Here is a 2,500-nt window from a genome sequence, read left to right as displayed (position 1 = left end):
ACACAAAGCCAAAGAAGTAAAATCAAGACTGAAGACGTCCATTTGAAGAATGAGTTCCCCGTGTTCTGTGAAGGGCTAGCGTTAGCTTTTAATTGGTGGTTCTGCTGGCCAAGTTAACCACACTCTGTGAAGTGAAAGACCGCTGCGCTGTAGCCAGACATTGACTTGTTTGATGGATATAAAGTAACTGTTGCCACGGGCAACCCGACTGGCACCGTGAAATTCTGATCCGTCATTTCTGCCGTCGAGTCTGACCTAGATTCGGAAACGCTGAGCAGGATTTGGGGATATTATTATTATATTACGACGTCCTGCAGGAACCAGAAATAACGGCACATACTGAGATGAGAGGCGAACTCTTCACCAAATGAGTGTAGGCTAGTGCTAGTCTGGTCTCTGGATATTTCTGCCTAAAACCGTTTTGATGTTTAGACTCGTGCCACTACCGACTGCACTTTAGAGCTGACACCACAACGACCTCCTCTCTGTATGACTATAATATAAGTATAAATATACACTGCAGTGTTACAGTTTAACTGGTTTACATCTTAATTTAGGTTTGGACCCACATTGGCGATTTCCATTGCATTCTAATTATATATTTTTAGAAGGCATCATGCATGCTGCAGATTACAGACAATCTGACAGTTCAAACAGACACATTCGTTTGCCTTCATTGACCAACAAAGTGGAGCGCCAGATTTGACTTCTTTGAACCTTATTTATAGGATTGCCGAATCTGCGACTGCTCTCATCTACAGCAGGTCAGTTAACACGAGAAGTAGTGATGGGAATTTCGATTCACTTAGAAGATTCATAGTCCTTTGAGTGAATCACTAAAAAGATCCGAATCTTTTGAGTCCTTTGAATCTGAATCAGTCGAAATTTTGTCGCTGAATGAGCCCAGCAGCCCACTCCCTAGTGCCTAATGCGCACGCTCACAGCAAACCACTGTAATGCAGTTTTGAGGATATCCAGGGGAAATATGCAAGCACACACACACACACACACACACACACACACACACACACACACACACACACACAGTATGCCTAGATACATTGAACAAATTGTAACATGATAGGCTTGGCTGGTAGGCAGCTTATCAGAATTAAATAGCCTATGAAATTTCGTAAATTGTGAATAGATACTTATTTTTTATTTTTACTTAATTGAATTGACATGTTTAAAATAAACATATTTCAAGAAAATTGGTTCAGAGGAGTTACAGTCGATTTTGACTGAAAGAAGTCATCAAATGATTTAAGTCAGCTTATCTAGGCTACCTTACCTTACACGTTAAACACGGCCTGAAAGTAGCATTAATGCTGTTACAAACGTAGAAAATGAATCTGACGACGGGCCTGCTTGCTGTATCAATCAATTGAGGTTGGGTGAAAGACTTACTCAAACGACTGTGAAATGGGTCGGACTCGTAGGCTATCCGGTTGGGTGAAAGACTAACTCAAAGGATTCAGGTGAAATGGGTCGGACTCGTATCCGGCTGGGTGAAAGACTAACTCAAATGACTCAGGTGAAATGGGTCGGACTCGTATCCGGTTGAGTGAAAGACTAACTCAAAGGACTCATATTGAATGGGTCGGACATATTTTAATATTAAAAAGGATGCAAACATCGGAGATGTCGCCAACGTGCCTATCAGTCTCAGATAGAAGTCACGTTGGCGACATCTCCGATGTTTGCATCCTTTTTAATTTCACCTGAGTCCTTTGAGTTAGTCTTTCACCCAGCCGGATACGAGTCCGACCCATTTCACCTGAATCCTTTGAGTAAGTCTTTCACTCAACCGGATACGAGTCCGACCCATTTCCCCTGAGTCTTTTGAGTTAGTCTTTCACCCAGCCGGATACGAGTCCGACCCATTTCACCCGAATCATTTGAGTTAGTCTTTCACTCAACCGGATACGAATCCGACCCATGAATTCGCTCAGTCTATGGATCTGGATCTGTGTACAGCTCTGTCTGTCTACAGGAAGTTCTTATTCACACGCAGCTGGCAGCTTCGGGTCCGTATATCAATATGCTTAATCTAAGTTACTATGCAGATGAAAAACGGATGTGTTAATGTTGTTATAGACCTACAGTTTGATGACATTCGTGCATTGTTTTAATAATGTCGTCCGTAGCAGCGAGAACCGAAAGATTCGGGTTAATTGAGACCACGGACTCGTGACTCATGGGTGAATGTAAGGATTCGGATCTTTGAATCCGATTGACTCAGATTCAACCACCACTAACGAGAAGTAAATCAGACATCTTCACCAGTTGTAACGTGATAACCAGTTGAACTGGAACACCGGTTATAAAACTGCCTGTGGCACTATTTCGATCACTGCTTGCAAATAATAGCAATCGTTTAATTTGCCATCGACGTAGGCTATGTAATATTTGCTGTCAAGCTTACTTGTTTAAATTTAACTGGCATGTTAGCTATGGGTAATGATAACGTTTACACAATCTGCAGTAAACATATAGGCTA

The 2,500-nt window shown here is 42.0% G+C and overlaps 1 protein-coding gene and 1 pseudogene across 2 annotated transcripts in view; one reads left to right on the top strand and one right to left on the bottom strand.

Annotated features, from left to right (window-relative positions):
* LOC308380762 (E3 ubiquitin-protein ligase TRIM35-like) overlaps positions 1 to 2,500 on the top strand; it is a 392,149-nt pseudogene that overhangs the window by 68,271 nt on the left and 321,378 nt on the right. The window lies entirely within an intron of this gene.
* plekha8 (pleckstrin homology domain containing, family A (phosphoinositide binding specific) member 8) overlaps positions 1 to 2,500 on the bottom strand; it is a 20,172-nt gene that overhangs the window by 17,117 nt on the left and 555 nt on the right. The window lies entirely within an intron of this gene.

Source organism: Sprattus sprattus, assembly GCF_963457725.1.
Source record: "Sprattus sprattus genome assembly, chromosome: 19".
NCBI lineage: Eukaryota > Metazoa > Chordata > Actinopteri > Clupeiformes > Clupeidae > Sprattus > Sprattus sprattus.
The sequence above is the reverse complement of the archived record's forward strand: the minus strand, read 5'-3'. Positions and strand labels throughout refer to the sequence as shown.